The sequence below is a fragment of the Protopterus annectens genome, chromosome 12.part0, assembly GCF_019279795.1.
Source record: "Protopterus annectens isolate FY-2018-M chromosome 12.part0, PAN1.0, whole genome shotgun sequence".
Classification (NCBI taxonomy): domain Eukaryota; kingdom Metazoa; phylum Chordata; order Ceratodontiformes; family Protopteridae; genus Protopterus; species Protopterus annectens.
In genome coordinates, this window is record NC_056746.1 from 217,946,627 (window position 1) to 217,965,951 (window position 19,325).

At 41.3% G+C, this 19,325-nt stretch overlaps 1 protein-coding gene across 4 annotated transcripts in view; it reads left to right on the forward strand.

The window, feature by feature from the left end:
- The window catches only part of FLCN (folliculin), a 439,052-nt gene that overhangs the window by 128,661 nt on the left and 291,066 nt on the right, over window positions 1–19,325 (forward strand). The gene's annotated exons all lie outside the window — the stretch shown is intronic.

Genomic DNA, 19,325 nt, shown 5'->3' on the forward strand with positions numbered 1-19,325 from the left:
TACTGTTTATGACATTTGGACCTTGTAAAACAGTCTTATCTGGAGAGGCTTCCCTGTGCCCTCATGGCAGGAAGGTACAGTTTGGACTGAGCTATATAGAGTTACTGTTGCAGGGCTCTGTTTAGGACATTTTGATTGGATAATTTAAACTTTGGCTGTTTCTTGTCTTTCTGCTTTAAAAAGCCTGTGTTTGTACTGGTTTGTGCTTGTTTGCTCAAAGCTGCAGCAAGTTAGGCCTTCTGCCCTTGCTCTACTGTTTTCCAAATACCTGTTGAGAGACAAATGATACGTTCTTACTTTCACCTGTTTTCTGCACTTTCTGATTAACTGAAACAATATTTGCTGCATGTCTATTTAAACTATGCAACTGTATTTTACTGCATTTTTAGATTGTCTGCTAATTGAATTCCTCTTACAACTGTAATTACTGTTCATCTGTTTGTTTTGTTCATTTTAGTTGTTTGCTGTACTTGAAAAACACTAGCATAGACTAAGCTCATGTTTTTGCTGAATCTAGTACTGTTTGTGACCTTTGGAGCTTGTAAAACAGTTAATCTTTTGTCTAGAGAAGGCCCCCCTGTGCCCTCATGGCAGGAAAGTACAGTTTAGACTGATCTAGCTAGAGGTATTATTGCAGGGCTCTGTTTAGGGTGTTTTGATTGGATAATGTGAACTTTGGCTATGTCCTGTTTTTCTTCTTTAAAGATCCTGTGTTTGAAATGGTTTCTGCTTGTTTGTGCATCGCTCACTACTGAGCAGAGGGATTGCCGGTTACACACGTCTGCTCTCTATTCTCTCAAATATTACCTAAACCAGAGCTCTTTGCACCTAAACCTACTAATACCTTCCCTTGCTGTATTCCCTCTTCAGCTGTTATAACCACACCAGGATTATTCCTAGAGCCATAAACTGTCAAATTCCCTCCTTTTCTCCTACCAGCTTGATCGACATGGATCTACTGAGTCAGTGTAGCAACTGCCTCATGTACACTGACAATCCCATACTTCTAAATCATTCCTGGACCCTTTGTGAGTGATGCACCTACATTATGAATCTGGAATCACAGCTATCTAACGCAATAGATAGCAATACAGAGCAAGTTGTCAGCCCACCTACTCCAACTCCTACTCATGGCACACAGCATACACATAGACCAACATATGCGGAGGTACTCTCAAAATAATCTACCTCAACACCAGAGACATCCAAAACACATACATACTAAACCAACCGTAACACCCAAAACACACAATACACATAATGACATAAGCACAAGTGTCTCGCCATTAAAGCCCATAAGGCAACGCACATCCGCACCAAATATTTTAGTCATAGGAAATTCTATAGTGAGACAAACACAGACATCCTCCTCGCCAGGCTGAACAAGGAGAAAGTCACAGTCAGCTGTCTTTCGGGTGCCAGGATTAGTCAGATCACACAGGCACTCGGGTCTCTCAACAACAAGTACCGTTATGATTCGGTCATAGTACATGTTGGTGTGAACAAATTGAGACATGCCTCCCTGGACTACATGAAGAGAGATCTGACTGAGCTCTCTGATTATGTGTCACAGGCAGGTATGTCCCTAGCCTTGAGCAGCATATTGCCACCCCCATAGTGCCTTTTTTAGGCAATGTCACAAGGGCAAAATTCCTGAAGTAAAAATTTAATCAAAAAACAAACCTCCAGGTTATGCTGCTAAACGCTAGGAGTCTTGGCATGAAACTGCTTTCACTGGAAGCAGTCCTCACCTTGGCAGACGCTGACATCTGTGCAGTCACGGAGACCTGGTTCAAGGCTGTGTAGAGCACCCCAGCCATACCTGGTTACATACCACAAGTTCATACCACAAATGGAAGGTGTGAAAACTAAAGGGAGGCAGTGTATCGATATTCATTAAAGATAAATACACCTCCAGATTGGTTAAACAGTGTGATTCCCTGGAGACACTTCAGGTGCAATTAACTGTTGGTAGGACACCTATGCAATTCATTGCCAGCTCCATGACCCCTTCCTTGAATCAAGACACCCACTCTGCCTGCTTCATCAAGATACATCTAAACACCATGGTTCTAGGTGATTTTAATTACCCATCCATTGACTGGGTAAATTACTCCTGCTCAAAATCACTTAACCAAAGGTTCCTCGAGTTCATTATTCATTGACTCCAGTGCCCTGGACCAGCTGCTGGACACCCCAACTAGGGGCGCCAACATCTTGGATCTGGTGCTTACCAATATGGGGACCACTGTATCACCCCAACTGTGAGGTCCTCTCTTTTCAGATCTGACTACAAATCAGTCGCACTCGAAGTAACTATCACACTGGACCCTCCAGCAGCAACTAAACTAAAAAACTTCTCCAAAGCAGATTATGTCCTTCTAAGGGATGGTGTATATATAGTTTCACTGCACCTCCCCCCCCCCCCCTCAGATGGAACTGACAACTATGCAGAGTTCTACACCAATGCTTTTTGCAAACATCTGTATAACTGCACTGATGTGGCTATACCTGATAGGGCCAAAACAAGCTCTTCAAGGAAGAGCAAACCTGTATGGTGGACAACTGCATTTAACAGGCTTTGCAATAAGAGGAAGAAATTCTTGTCCAAAAGTAAGAGGGAGCATGCCCCAAACTGGAAACACTCCCTTCTCAGATTACACAAGCAAATAAGACTTCTTGTGAAGTCCTCCAAAGCAAACTACAAATCCAAATTAGCGTCCGCAACTAAGGACAAACATAAGGCATTCTTTAGTTAAATCCGTAGCCTAAAAGGCAAGACCCAGATTTGCCCTGAACTGGTATTTAATGATACCACACACACTGAGCCTGTGGCCATAGCAAACCTGTTAGCCGACAGGTTCTGTGAAAACTTTACTCCCCTGTCCTCACCACACATACCCCATGACATTCCTTCCACCTGTCTCCTACCTTGTATCTCTAGAGAGTAGTTGTAAATGCCCTCTCTCTTAGGCCAAAAACATATCTATGGGACTTGATAACATCCCAGGCTGCATCCTACATGGGCTCCAACAAGAATTAACAACACCATTAAGTACTCTTTCAATCATAGTCTAAGCACGACTTTGTCCCAGCTGAATGGAAAATGGCCACCATTATCACCTTGCACAAATGTGGTGCTTCCACTGACCCCGGGAACTGTAGATGTATTAGCCTGACTAGCCTTATCTCCAAGGCTGTGGAGTGGATCATCGTGGACCTTAACAAAGATATAGGTAATCTCCAAACACTTGACCCTACTCAATTTGCATTTGTCAAACAATATCATGCCTGTAAAACCTGTTTTTCTACTTTGACACAGTCACCAGAGCCCTGGATAGGGGAAAAATGTGCATACAGCCTACCTGGAGTTGGCCAAGGCTTTTGACACTGTTCCCCACTTGGGCATTATTGACAAACTCAGCCAGCTAGGTATCAACCCTTATATCGTTAAGTGACTCACTAATTGTCTCACTAATACAACCCATACAGTCAAAATAAGGGAATCCACCTCCAATAGCAGACCTGTAACCAGTGTTCCACAGGGATCAGTCCTGGGACCTCTACAGTTCGGAATCTATTTTTCCGAATTGACAAAGTTTGCTGCCAGTTGTAAACTGGGAGCAGTCATAGAATCCCCAAACGATGTCAGCATCCTACAAGAGTGTCTTATGCAAACATATGATTGGTGCCAAAGTCGCAGCCTGAAACTCAATGCAGAAAAATGTGTTATCATTCCTTTCAGTAAGAGCTATATTCCAGCTAATTACCACATCAATAAAAACACCCTAATCACGCACTCACTGGTGAGAGACCTGGGGCACACAGGTTGACAGCAACCTTAAATTTCATCACCATATCTCCACAGTGGTAAGAAGGACATTCTGCATTGTTCATCTCATAATTAAGGGCATTGCCTATTACCACATCAATAGAAACGCCCTAATCACGCACTCAGTGGTGAGAGACTTGGCCACACAGATTGAAAGCAGTGTTAAATTTGATCACCATGTCTCCACAGTGGTAAGAAGGGCATTCTGTATTGCTCATCTCATAAATAAGGGCATTGCCTCCAGAAAGAGAGAAGTTGTAACCCGTACTCCCTTCTCTTCAGTAACAATTCGCTCTCCTAACTTCAATACCTGCCTACCCGTACATCTCGCCGTCTGCCCGCATTCGCTTCTCTATTCCTTCTCCCTCTTCTGCTTTCGTCTCTCTTCCCTTCTCTATTCCACTCTCTAGTTTGTCTCTTTATACCAAGATGTAATCAACTCACGAATTGTATAATTGGTAGATCACATCCTCCACCTATCTGATGAAAAATTAAATAATTTACTGCACTGTCCGAACTGTTGTCTGTGTACTTCACACATATTCAACATTATTCAGCAGCCTACCAATTTTATCGGCAATCTGCATTACTTTTATATTCATTTATACTCCGTGTAACTCTATGTGCCTTTGAAATGTGTTTTATTGATGTGTTTTACTTTGTAATTATTGTAGTTGATATGTCTCATGGTAGCTTATGAAGTGTATATCTTTTGTTTTTTTAATTATTTTTGCTTTTACTTGTATTATTTGTAATTTTGTCTCTGGAGCTTTTCTCCCCAGGCCTCTGCTGAAAATGGGCTCTCATCCAGTCGGACTGTCCAGGTAAACAAATGTTAAATAAATAAATAAAACCTCTCTGTACTCTTTCCTCATCAGGCCAATAACTGAGTACAACACTACTTTTGATATGTACCTTTCCAGGCACCTGCAGTAATTGGAGAGGTCACAAGTTCCTCACAAGGAGAATTCAAGGTCTTCAGCATCTGTTCTATGTGGATCAGCTAAAAGTCACTGTCACTTTACTCCATTTCATACAGACTGCTCAGAGGCAATCTCTGCCTTGCATTGCATAAAAGGCAGTGTCTGACTCTGCATTATTGGAAATGATGCCTCTCTCAAAGTCCAGTGGCTCACGGGTTACTCGCTCTAAAGACCTTAACCTGGTATATGACATTAATAGAACATGCTGGAGGGACATATTTGTCTCCCAGAGGTTACCACACCTGTGGAACAGACTCCTAATTCATGTCAAGCAGAACACCTTTTTGGCCCTTGTCAAGTGCAGTCTGGATCATTGGATGGGTGACCATAAATTCACCCTGGGGCTTCCACCTGTGTCTCTTGGACAGGGGCAATAGATTCTGTTCGTGGAAACAAGGGCAAAACCTGGCTAGGCTTGTAAGGGCCCTAGGGCCGTTAACTTAGTAACTTCCTATGATCAGTCTGTCTGTCAAGCTTTGCATCAGCTGTAACTGCAGACCCTTGCTTCAGAAGCATTATGCAGTAGGCAACACTTGAGATTTCCTCTTTGATGGCTCTTTTTTGGCACAAAATTATTTCATTCTCTAACTTCTATGTTCTGGGTTTTGTGCATTTTAAACAGTGTATATTGTGATGTTACATACCAGATGTAAGAGTGGGCAACTAGGCCTGTGCTCCCTAGCTCTTTTTTTGTCTCTTGCACAGTTCATCTTGATACTATTGTGAGCAACAGGTTTTGCACCGAAGAAACAAAAATGTTACTTCTTACAGTAATCAGATCAGCAACTAGGAATTGCACAGCTGCTTTCTGAATTGCTTAGGTATGAAGCACAGTATTTAAGGACTGCCACAGTTGCTAACATTTTACTGTAGCTGCCCACAAAAGAAGGTGTGAAAGGATCTTTCATATAATCTGAGGCTGTAACCAAGCAGCGTCTGCTATTTAAACCTAAAGTGAAATGGCCCTTTGCTAGTAAGGGATTCACACTGTAGGAGTCTTCCAAAGAAGTAAAATGTGGCAGAAGTGTAACCACTGCGGATGTTCATCGTGCATACAGCTGCAGTCATAACAGATGGGTTATCCTGCCGTCAGGCGGGTCCTCGGTCGGCCGAATTCCAAAGTCTAGGTCCGGCGTCAGTTGTCGTTGCTTCTTCCCTGACGTCAGTGCGGCAGGGGTATAAAAGAGGCAGCCGACACCATTTTCTTCAGTTTTTCTTGCCCCAGATGTCAGGTGCCCCCAGAAGGAAGGCAAACATAATGTTATGCAAAGATGCAATGTTGATAAATCAAAAACAGTAGTTGCAAGCAAATACACCATAAAAGAATACCCCAAAAAGGTTATATGAAAAGTGTTTGTCATAAGGCCTGTCCTAAGAGGGGATGGAGGAGGAAACCTGGACTGCAGCTGTATGAGCACTCGAACATCTACATTTATGGTAGGTACAAAACTGTACTATGTTCATCGTGCATACAGCTGCAGTCATAACAGATGGGTAGAATCCCAAAGCTAAGTAAGGGTGGCAGGCACTAAGTGGAACTAGGAGGGGCTAGGATACCCTGCAGGACTGCTGTGGCAAAGCCCGCTCTAGATTTTGAGTATAGTGGGAGGTGATAGTGCTTGGAGAAAGTGTGCACTGAACTCCAGGTGGCTGCTTCCAAAATGTCCTTGGTAGGGACCCCCCCTGAGGAAGGCTGCAGAGGTAGCTGTGGCTCTGGTGGAGTGGGATCTGATGCATGCAGGCACAGTTTTTTCATGAAATGAGTAACAAAAGCGTATGCAGTGGGCTATCCATTTTGAAATTGTCTGTTTGGTAATAGCCTTTCCCTGAGCACCTGCAGCATAGGACACAAAGAGTTGCTCAGATTTCCTGAATGGCTTTGTTCTGTCCAAGTAGTAACGAAGTTGTCTGTGAATGTCCAAGGAATGTAGTAGTCTTTCCCCTTTGTTTTGTGGATTAGGATAAAAGGTAGGTAAGTGGATAGTCTGATTCAAAGCTACACTGGATACTACCTTTAGGATTGGTTCGTAAGGAAACTCTGTCCTGATGGAAAATGATGAATGGTTGCACAGCCATGAGGGCCTGTAGCTCTGAAACCCTGCATGCTGAGGTGATAGCCTGACAGTCTTCAGTCAACAAAACACATTACAGATAATGGAGGCATTGCTGCTTTATGCTGCTAGGAGCCTCAACAGGTACACTGTAAACATTTTGAAAGGCAGTTGTGAGTTTATTCACACTACCGAACTGAAACTTCAAAAATGTACTCACTGTTTAGGTCACAATATCATAACTGATAACCATGATGGTCCCATTCATGACACTGTTCAGAATCGAAAGTCCATGTTAGCATGTACACTTTGCACCGGGAAGCCCCACTGCACCCACCACAACCCCTGCAACTTAAATATACCAACTCTGAAATCACACTACAGTAAGGAAAACAGGAAAATACCCACTGTACTGCAATCTCCATTCACTATGGTGAGTGCATAGCAACGAATGCAGCTCTATATTCATTATTGTGGTATGTAATCTTGCAGTTCGACAAACCTTGAGCACCATGATTCTGAACAAGCAGCAGTTGTACAGCTGCCATTCCATATTTTGATAGTAAACTGCCTCAACAAAATACTCCACTCTCTTCAGGCACTGCTCACCATGGAACGCATTGATATGTGCATTGTCGCAAACACGTGCTTCAGTACCATTGAGGGCACCCCATCAGTGCAAATTTTCAACACTCGTTCAAGCCCACTGTACTTGAAGAAGGCATTAAAGGCAACAGTGTCTCCATATATTCATAAAACAAAGTCTCGCCTCCAAGTTCATGGGACAGGATAATCATCTGGAACTCCTTCACTTCCAACTCACCATTAACAAAACCCCTTATCGTGTCATGGTTATATATAGGATCTCCTCTATGCCCTCTTAGCCATACTTCCTGTATAAGGCCAGACACTATTCTCTTAGGGATTTCAAGTATCCCTTCATTAACTGGGAACATGATGGAGCCAGGTATTCTCCCAGCTGAAGATTAATCCCGGGGGTCTATATTACAACCACAAAAATCCCTTTCAGAAAACAACTGTTTGCCAAATGATAACCAGCAAAATCTAACTCCCTCGAACCGCCATTCTAGCAAATTTTTTCCTAGGTGAAAAAACGCTTGGTCAACCTAAAACCACACAAATTTTAAAACCCTTCAAAGTGGGGGGGCTTTGCCCCCCCCCCCCATTCCCCTAACTAAATATACCAACTCTAAGAGCATACTACAGTGGAGAAAAGGGGAAATTCTCAATGATGGCCAAGTGCTTTTTCCTCAAGGAAAAAATTCGCTAAATGGCCATTCTTGGGAGTTAGATTTCACTGGTTATCATTCGGCAAACAGTTGTTTGCTGAAATGGGTTTTCTCAGATGTAATATAGACCCAATCCCTGTGTAACTTGGATTGCAAATATGTCCACAAATAGAACTTAGGAAATTAGGGTCCAGTTAGTCTACACCCCAACTAGGAAAACAAAATCCTGGACTTGGTCCTCACCAATATGGGAAAGCTTGGTTCCTCACCAGTTGTAATTTCCTGCCTAATTAAATCAGACCATAAGACTGAAACTGGAAGGATCTTCAAATACCTCAGTATTCAGAGATTATGCAAAGGCTACTTAATAAAACTGAGCGGTGACCAGGTTAAATTCAACATCCCCCTCAGATCTGATGAACTCACTGTGTATACACAATCCTTTATCACCAAATTCTGTGCATATGTAAATAGCTGCATATGTGCATCTGTCCCTTCTGAAGTAAATGCAATGCCAAATTTAAAAATACATTTTGTGATGTAACCCAAATATAAACAGGCTCTACAATAAAAGAAAAAAGCTAATTGCACACAGTAATAAATATAACTCTCAATATGTCATAAATGCTCTTGCTAAACATAACAAGGAACCCCATGCAGTCCCTGATCAAATCAGTGAAAACTAGATAAGAGATAAAAATAGGCACCCAGGCAAAAGACAACCATAATGCCTTCTTTAACTATGTTAGAAACCTCAGAAATAATTCTTAGCACTGCGCAAAGCTAATAGTAAAAAATATATCACATATTCAGACCCTGAGGACATAGCCAATATACTAGTGAATAAATTTAGCTCTAACTTCACCCCTGTCTTCCTACATTCCTTAGTTCACATGCCTACATCTACCCCCCAGTCTCCCAAGTGCAAATCATCAGTGTACTTTCCCAGATCATGAACATTATTTCTTTTGGGCCATATAACGTACCAGACTACCAACTGGCCAGCACCTGTCAAATGCCTTACAAAGGCTATTCAGTATTGGCTTCTAAACAGGCTTTGTGTCAGATGATTGGAGAACTTCAAATGAGTTCCATGAGTGAAAGGCAAAATGTCAACATTAATTAAAATAGATACAGTTCAAACTGCAGATTATATTTTTGATCTGTGGAAAATTGAGTGAACATTTTTACTTCTAACTTGTCCGACATCAAGTAACAGTTGTAATGTTTATCAGGATGCTCAGTGAAGATCTAGCAGGGTCTGCTTGTCTGTTCAGCAACCTTGAGTTCCTTACTGTAACTGCAAATTACAATGATAAAACTATGCTACAATCCCCATCATTTTTGTTGTGCATTTCTGTTTCTGCTGCCAGTCACGTTATAAAATCTGACTACAGATGCTTTGTTGGTAGGCTGACAAGCCCACTTAGAGGTCCTCACCCTGCTCATGCTAAGGCATATTTCTGCTTGCTTTTCTTACTCAAGTCACTCCTCTTCTGGTCAAGCACCCAGGTAGTGGTGTAGTACTTAGGCTTGCATATATTTTTGTTTATATTCACACTTTGGGCAAAAGCTCATTTTGGGAGGGGATATGGAAGATACTACAAAACAAAACAGCAAGTGCATTTTATGCACAGCTGTAATACAAATACTGTTTGCATAACATGTTACAGGTAAAATGTTAACAGGTTTATAAGTTTTACATAACATATTTGGGTATTCATAAAAGAACAGCTGTGAAACTCTACTTAAAGGGATTTTGTGTGTTTTACACTTTCCTAGTGTCATGGAGTGAGACTAGCTGGGCCTCTAAACTAGGTGTTTTTGTACATAAGTTCAGAACATTTAATTTAGAGGCATATTTAAAAAAAATTAAACAAACATGCAGTCACATTGTGGCACTGCACACTGTGCTGTTCTGTTCTGTATATCCCTTGTATATGAATAGTGCATTGGATTAACAGTTGTCATACATGTATCGTTTGACCTCTGATAAAGTATAAAAATAAAAAAAATAAATGAAAATGTAATAGGCAAGCGTTTTTTTAAGTATATGTGCATAGGTACCATATAATAGTAGTAATATAACAAAATGTGTTCTGTAAGATACATACATGAGGCTTTATAAGGTTACAGCTTGAATTGCTGAGACTCGCAGTGTATTTCAGACTTATGAATCCTGACATTTCATTAGGGGCTGGTTGTATAGGAAGAAAGTGTAAAATAGAATAATAGATTAGATTGCTTTAAAGGAAAGTGTTTATGACTGCATGATGTGAGAAGTAGGATTATTGTGGGAAGTTGGAAAGAATTAAAAATGAGATGAGAAGGCAGAAAATTTCCATAGGATATCTAGAGATTAATCGTTTACAAGTTTTGGTAATGCAAGTAAACTGTAGGACATATAAGGTAGGAGCAAACAGATGAATATGCTATGGCGGTTCCCTATCAGAAGCCTGAAACACTATAAGCCTGAAAATCAAAATCCTGTAACCAGAAGCCTGAAAATTCAAAATCCCGAAAACCCAAAATCCTGAAACTCAAAATCCTGAAAACACAAATAATGCTAATATGTCACTATAAAGACACTAATATCTACCAACTGACCCTGACCCTAACCCTAACCCTAAGGTCCGTCACTATCGCACACTCACCTGACCCGCGCCCTAACCCTAACTCACTTAAACCGCCCCTAACCCCAATATTTGTCACTATTGCATACATGCCTAACATGCGCCCTAACCCTAACTCACTTAAACCGCCCCTAACCCTAACATAAAACCAACCGCACACTTACCTGAACCCAACGCATGACCTAACACCACAGGGCTAACAATAGCAAAGCCACAATGACGTCAGCATGTCCATTTTTTGTGTTCAGGATTTTGAGTTTCGGGATTTTGAATTTTCAGGCTTTTGGTTTCAGGATTTTGATTTTCAGGCTTATAGTGTTTCAGGCTTCTGATAGGGAACCGCTATGGCACATTTGATGTGGGGGTGTATTACTGAAATAGAATTTGCAGCTTCTTTTTAAGAAGGTATAGTTATCAGTAGGTCATATTTTTGTGTGTATAGTGCACAGGTCAGTAACTAGGTATTTGGTGTCCTGTCTTCTGTCTTTGGTTTAATATCATGTATTTGTAAAATGATTTGTTTGTGAATCTGGGAGGTGTGTTTTGGGTATACCAAGAGAGTAGTGAGCTAAAGGCTGAGTCGAAGGAGAATAAAGAAGCCTGTGTGCAAAGGTGAGATGAATGAGCCTGGTTTTGCTGGTATAGAATGTCGGTTATGGTTTATTGAGAGTGTTGCGAGTATGTCTGAGAAATATAAGAAGATAGCAGCAATGGTAAGACCATTATCACACTGAGTGACTGTGTGATTATTTACACAAGACTGGTCTGGATACTATGCCCAGGGCAAAAACTGTGAGTGTATGTTTGTGAGTTTGTTGTATGTGTTTAAGGAGTCTGCCATCCCTGTGCAGAGGGACTATGGGGCTGGCAGTGGGCCACCTCGTGGAATATCATCCTCATAGCCATTCACATCCCAGAGAAAGTGATTGGGTTGTGGACTCATTCAACTTCAGTTCCTTTCTTATTTCAAAACAGAGTATAAAAGGAGGCTTATCTGGTTAAGTTCTTTGAGTGGAGTGAGCACCATAAAGGTATACATTTTGCCCTAGATGGGAATGTCATTCTCTCCAGTTTTGATTTGTGCAACAGGGATGGCATATGTTGATGACAGATTTCTTCAGCTTTCTGTGGCTGAGGAAGTTCCTCTATTCTTCCAACCTTGTTTTCTTTCTGCCTGCTATATTCAGAAAGAAAAGACTAAAACTAATAATCTGATATTGTCAGATGTTCATCTTCGGCCAAAGTAATGAAATGCAAAATCGAACCAACGCTTGATAGTGCGTTGGTTAAATCTAGCACAAAACCGACAGCTAGCAACGTTGTGATCAGGGCCTAGGCAAGGATACAGTAAGAGTGAAAATCCTTATGAGGTATTTGCTTCCCACAAGAAATACAATTGTTAACTTTTTCTGACATCAGTCTGGAGCAAGAAAAAAGTTTCCCCAACAGGGTACTTAGCTTTAATGAAGACTTTGGTTCAGAAATTCGGATTCGAAAATCTCAGGAGTCGGCCGACCGGCACTTGCGAACTGCTTTTGCTTCGGGCACCGCATGGCAAGAAAGACTGGGGAAAATGGAATCGACTGCATCTTTTATACCCCTGGCGCACTGACGTCAGGGAAGAGGTGACAGCAACCGACGCCGGACGTAGACTTTTTGGAATTCTGGCCAACTGAGGGTAGCCTGCCAGCAGGATAACCCAAGAGTAATGACTGCAACAGTGAATACACTCTAACATCTACATTATGGTAGGTACACAACTGTACTTTTTTCATCTCCTTCTCATAAATGGGTCCAGATCTGATCCATTGGAGCCGACCCGGCCGTTACTAAGCTCATGGCAATGCATCTGCCCATTACCTAAGATCCCATTTGCCACTTCTTGAATATGTGGTCTAAACCTCTAGCTCTTGGCTTGTCAGGCGATATTTACAATATTTTTTTCCATTTGTTCCTAATTCTTGATTGTTTTTGTGTGGTTAACTTTCTCCTATCTCACCTTTGTCTCTGCACTCTTTTTGCAGTAGTAATTTCTTTTGTATTAGGTTACTTTCACTTTCTCTCTCTCTCTCTCTCTCTCTCTCTCTCTCTCTCTCTCTTTTTTTCTGCTAGTAACCATTTTTTAATAAGTTACTCTGCCTTCTCCCCTATACCCTTAGGAGTATACTTACTATTATTGTTAGTAGTTTCTCTTTTCCCTCTCTTTCTATATTAAAAAAAAAAAAAAAAAACTTTCCTCGTTCTTTTGGTGTGCATGTGTGTGAGTATATTCTCGGCCTTTCATTTCTTCATCATGGCTGAGCAGCAGGATGAGCCAGTAGGCTTTAAGAAATGCACAAAAGTGCGGTCACAGAATTCCCTTCAATGACTGTCATTCCCTGTGCATTTACTGACTGGGGCCCCTTCATGTACAGGAAGATTGCGCTATCTGCCATTCCTTCAATCATAGGGCTTTGGCTGAAAGGAAGAATAAACTCATTTTGAAGGGCATGCTACCATCTGTGTTCAAAGAGGCTATATTTCTGTTAGTGATTCCAAATCTGTGACATCTCCCAAATCAAAACAACAACATCATTGACAACAATCTAAAATCTGATATCCACATAGCCCAAACTGTCAAAAAAGTTCATAAAAAAAACTAGGCATCCTTTACAGAAACGAGAAATTTTTAACCAGATCTACAAAAGCTACCATTGCCCGGACACACCTCCTGTCACCCCTTCTCTACGCCTCTCCTATACTAACCAACCTACACAAATCGGACCTTACTAAGCTAGACACATGTTAAAATAAAATAGCCAAATTATCTACAAACTCCCCACTACAAAACACACCATTGCACAGCCGTTAGACAACTAAACCGGCTAGAACTTCTTCAGCTCTGCGATACAAGCAACTAACATTCGCCAATAAAATACTCCATGAACCAATTAAAACCCCAGCCCTTAAAGATCTCATGCAACCATACACCACCACTAGAGCACTCCATTCCAGTGGCAAACTCCTAGTTAAATCCATCAAAGCTAACAACTCAGCTGGAGAATCCTTATTCTCGTAACTTCATTCCTAAAATATGGAATAAACTACCCACTTCCATTTGCACCATAGTACAATTTAAAAAACTTCTATTTACTCACTCAGAAAAAATCCTGGCTTTGCTCTTGCTACCCAGCTGACCAACTCTATATTCTCCACTTTTTATACACACCCTCCGACTTTCTTTAGATCTACACTTTACAGTACTATCCTTTTATGTTTTCTTCCTTCTCTATATATACTTTACCAGAAATCATTTCAAGTCTTCCTCAAAAGTATCATACTGTGCTTTCTAATATATATGCTAGTCTAGTCTGTATAATACCATATACTCTTTGATGTACAAATTTTGTTAAAATTTCTAAGATGTCATGTCTTTCAGTTTTTTATATTTTGCAATGTGTAGTTTCATTGTTGACCTGTACTCTGTAATTTTCTTGCTGTATAATGTTTGTTTTTTCATATTGTTGGAGCTCTTCTCCCTGGGCCTCTGTTGAAAATGGACCTGTGTCTAGTTGGATTTTCCTGGAAAACAAATATTAAATAAAATTGGCTAATTTGAGCCCTGCTTCTTCCTTTTTCTCCAAAAGTGGTGATTTAGGAAAGAAGAGGCCTTCCTCAGATCCGACAGATCCTTCAGAGCTGAGATCTAAGGCTTTGAAACTTTCCAAAGCTTCTGAATCTGTGACTCTGTCGGAGCCTTCGGTGCTGAGCATTTCTCTGTTGGATCCGGCTTCTTCGGCTCCAAATCTGTCAGGTAAGGATAGATCAGATCCATTGACATCAGGATCCAATAGGCAGTCCCTTTAAACCAATTATGACTCTTCCGAGAACTTGGTACTCCCCAACTATAGACCCTGTTCCTTCGGGGGTACCACCCCCGTTTTTAGCAAGTCCAAATCCCTGTCAGCATCCTCCTTCCATTCAACCAGGAGCCTTACTGAAGAAGACATGGAATGAATGATAAGATCTTGTGGGTGCATGGCATCACTAAGTCCCCTTCAGCCCCGACCCATACAGTTCAAGACCTGTCCAAGCCATCCACTCCCTCACTAACTCCTCCTGTGACTTCATGGCAAGCTTCGGAGTCATTGGATCTGGTACGCATGGTGTTGTCCAGCTCAGATCCAAAGATGTCTCTTTTCTCAGGTCAGACCTTTGCTCAGAGCTTTTTGGCCTTTTTGGAGCTGAAGAGCTTCCAGAGCCACAGCAGATCTCGTGAACCACAAGTGAGCTCTACTCCTAGACTTTTGGAGCAGTTGTTGTGCCTCGAGTCTTCCACACAGGTGAGCTTGGCTCCAGCTTCTACCCCAGGTGAAGTGTTTTCTAGGCTGTAGAGGACCCCGTACCATAAGAGTGGCTTGTCTGAGCCAGAATCCCCTCCCCACTGAAGTCATCAGCTTTTGGGGCTCTGGAGAGGGCTATAGCTGCCACCACATCTAGAAAGTCACCTGCCCCCTCAGATCCTCAGTCCCATCAATGTTTCCTGTGCACTTCTGACCAGTACATTCCACAGGGACAACAGGACCTTAGGAGCCAGGATACCGATCGGGGTAACCCTGCCTCTTTTGATACTTCCCCAGAGTATCCCACTGATGGGGTCCCTCTGAATCCTTGCAAGAGGAAGCATTTGGACTCCACAGAGGAGTCGGCTACTGAGGACACCAACCTCGATGAGGGAGAAGGATCCCCATGGTCAACCTGAGGGATGTTTCCTTTGGGGAGATCCTGGAGATTTTAAAACAGAGAGGTGGCTGGCTGGCAGTCCAGTAATCCTTCAACTGAGGAGTCAGTGTACCTGGTGGCTTTTGGTTCCTGACCATTTACCTCTTGGGTGACTCCGCCCACCAATGAGATCATAAGTTTGATCTCTCAGTTGGCATGGGAGACCCCAGATTGCATCGAGCCTATTCCCCGGAGACCAAACAAAATAAAATAATTACTGGTCCAGCTGACCAGGCTTTTTGGACAAAAGGGGTTGCAGTAGATGACATGATCATGGGAGCAGTGACCAAAAAGGAACTGTCAGAGGAGAGTTCCACTCTGCTAAGGCGATGGATAGATGCGGGAAGCAAGTCTTTTCTTCAGTGACTGGCTATAAACGAGATGCCCTCGCAATCTGACAGATTTGGAGCACTTTTGCAAGGATGAGTGGGCAAATATTGCCAAGTCAAGATCTGCCATGCTGTTAGACTCCTACCCAAGAAGACTGAATGCTGTAATTAAATCAAAAGGTGCTTCAACAAAGTATTAGTTTAAGGGTGTGCACACTTATGCAACCAGCTTATTGTATGTTTATTATTTTTTATATTTTTTTCCATAACAGATTTTTTTGTTTTTCAATTGAATTGTACAGGTTATAGGTCACATTAAAGGTGGGGAAAGTTTTGAAATGATTTATTGTGGTCTCGTTTTTTTTATATCACAAAGCCCTGGCATTTTAACAGGGGTCTGTACAGTTTTTATGTCCACTGTAGATCAGAATAAGTGCTTAGAGTAACAAAGTTTAGACCTGTTGTTGTTGTTATTGTCTTTCGTCTTTTCCCGGTTAGGGGTCGCCACAGCGGAACTCCGGTCCGCTAATGATTGGCAGTAGATTTTCATGATGCCGAGTTGCCAGCTCGATGCCCAACCTTCAACGAATGCATGCCCATTCACGCATGTCTTTCGGAACGCCACTCGACCCGCGGGAGGACATGCAGACTCCACACAGAAGGCACTCCCGCACACTGAAGTGGTAAAGTAAACTTTCATAACAGTGAAATGTGGAGGAGAGGAGAGTACAGTGTATGTGGCCAAGTAGACATAATAGTACAGGATAAGACAAAAGATTACTAGCCAGTGTCATTTTGGAGCAAACCGAGTCAGAGCAGTTATGAACAGAGCAGTTATGAACAGATAAGAGGAATTACCCAGGTGTGGTACATGAGTAAAGCTGTGAGACATTTTGGATTTGTTTCAGTGTCAGCAAGAACAATTTCATGTTTGAGAGGGAATTGGAATTTTGAACTTTAGAGATCCAAGTGGAATACAGTGAGTTATGCAGTATTGTGTGATTTAATTGGGTGCAGTAATTGTTAGTAAAGCAAAGAACCCTAGATGGGAAGTAAGGTTGGATAATATTTTTAGTGTTCAGCATTTTTGTTTTCAGGTTGGAAACTAGACTGTGAACAGTTTTTGTTGTGCAAATAATAGTAAAGCAATTCTGACCAATTTATCTGTTTTACCATGCATTGATGGAATCTATAATGCATATCAGTGGAAAATGTAGCTGTTTTGTCAGAAAATTTTAGCAGTTATTTGGGTGGCTTGCAGTCTGACAGATATAGAAGCATTGTATAGGAGGGTAGGTAGCCATAGAGTAGGCCCTATGGTTTGACTAGCCAGGTCAGTCAGGTAAGGTTTAGCTCAGTATAGGGTGCCATGTTTTGTGCATGTTGTTGATATCTTACTTTATGTGATGGTCAAATGGGATGGCTTTGTTTAAGATGAGACCTTAGAACTTGGTATGAATTACGAGTTCAATTTTGGTTTGGTCAGAAGAAGTAATGGTGAAGAGAGGTTTATTGTTAGAATATTGTTTAGGTGTAAGCAGAGTACATTTGGTCTTCTTAGGGTTTAATAGTAATTGAGATTTATGGAGCCATGTTTCAGTGAAGTTGACGGATTCCTGTATGGGTTTGAAATTGTAGGTTTTTGGCAGTGCAGGTGAGTAAGAAATCATCAGCATATTGAATAATGGTAGCATATTTATTTACAGTATGTAAGTCATTTATGAAAACATTGAATAGCAAGGGACCAAGGATAGATCTTTAAAACACTGAGAGAAATAGAGATGTCATTTTCCCATTTTACAGTATATCACTGAGGTTGTTAAACAGTTTGAGAGATTAGCGTTGAAGGTCTAGGGAGAAGAGTTGGTAGAGTGGCTTTTCTGTGAGGCATGGTGTCAAAAATGTTTGACAAATCAAGGAAAAGTACTGCTAGTCAGTTTCCTGCATTTTTGTTATTGTTGATGATGGTAACAGAGATGAGCAGAACTATTGTAATTTTATGTTATGGCTGGAAACCATGTTGTTTAGTAAGTTGTTTTTGGAAACATTTAAATAGCTGGGATTGCACACATTTTTCTTATACTTTGGATACAAGGAGAGAATGGCTGTTGCCCTTTAATTGGAGATATCAAAAGAGGCCCCACCTTTGTGTAGGGGTACGATATAAGATTTTTCCTAAATTTTAGAGACATGACTTCTTGTGATGGAGCAGTTTATTACAATGGTGATTGTGTAACAGTGTGTGCCTACTGCATGCTTAGTATACTTTGCTGGAAGATTGTCTGGGGCAAGTGTAGTTGGCTTCAGTTTGAGAAGGTATTTCCTGATGGATGTGGGGAATAGGTTCAAAATCAGGATGGTGGGATTATTTGTTGACTCTGGATGAAATGGGGTGTTATAGGTGGTATAGTTTGGGAAGGAAGCTGTTGTGTTAATAAAATGTGTATTGAATTTGCTAGTGCTTTCATTGGGATCAATGCAAAGGGTTGGTTAGGTAGTATGGCCAGGATGTATTAGTTTGTTGATGGAGGACCAGAAAGGTTTGAGGTTGTTTTGCTTAGTGTTTTAGAAGTTTGTATGGTATTTTTTATCAAGTTTAGCCATGTATTTAGTTGTCAGAGTTCTTTAAAGTTGAAATGCGTTGTAAGGCTGTCATTTTATTTTTATTGTATTACAGTCGGACATCTGAGATGTGCATAGTCATCACAGCAGTTATAATTGCTTGGTTTGAAGTCTGTCTGTAGATGAAAATGACTGACTTGCAATTTACACATTATTCTGTCTTTGTAGGAGTTAGAACTAATGTGATTTTTGCGAAGGAAGTTGTAATACTTTATTGAGGCTATTGCTTGTGAAACAGCTGAGATGCATTTGCTGTGATCATTATTTTATCACAGTCATTTATCTGAGATGTATTCCATTAACAAGCTACTTGGTGGAGCTGGAGCTGTTTATGTGTGAAAGTAACCTGCTTTCTTCTCATTTTAATTCATCATTAATCTGCAGTTTAGTCTTAATGTACCCGTCTAGTCTAATGCCAATGAATCCAAAGTTTTTTTTCTTTTTTTTTTTTTTGTGGCTTACCTTAGATACAGTGAAGTATAATGCATACCTGCCCATGGAGAGGGTAATTCTCCTAGAGGAGTGTTTTCCTCAAGTAAGTCCTGTGGACAAAGAATAACGTTCATGGATTTAGTTATCTTTACTGTACCCTTTGCAAAGTCCCACATGAAGAAAATTCAGTGGTACTTGAAAGCCTGGTAAAAGCAATGCTGTATTCTGTTGTACAAGGAAATACAAGTCTTCCTGTGTATCCAGAAGGAATTTCCCTGGCGGGCCTTCCTGATTACATGGAACAGGTGAATGCCTTTCTCCCTGTCTGACCACAACCAAAACCCAGATAGTTCAAAAGTATGGACACAGTACACCTGGAGTGACAATTCGTGATAAAAATGAAATGCTGATTAAAAACAAGTAAAGGGTAAG